Consider the following 205-nt stretch of genomic DNA (forward strand, 5'->3'; position numbering starts at 1 on the left):
AATAGGCCATATGGACATATTAAGACCCATGCAGTGACATTTGCCGTTTTCATAGTTTGCAATGGAGAATTTAGTTTTGACCTAAAAGTGGATGGACTTGATTCGGGTACAATTTAGTGATTACATCACTTACATGTAATAAACTAAGCACCAGCAGCTACCCAAATTAGCACTATGACCAGCTAATGTTGTATGAAACTAAACA

This window comes from Filicampus tigris, chromosome 22, assembly GCF_054856515.1.
Source record: "Filicampus tigris isolate MCC_2025a chromosome 22, RoL_Ftig_1.0, whole genome shotgun sequence".
Lineage (NCBI taxonomy): Eukaryota > Metazoa > Chordata > Actinopteri > Syngnathiformes > Syngnathidae > Filicampus > Filicampus tigris.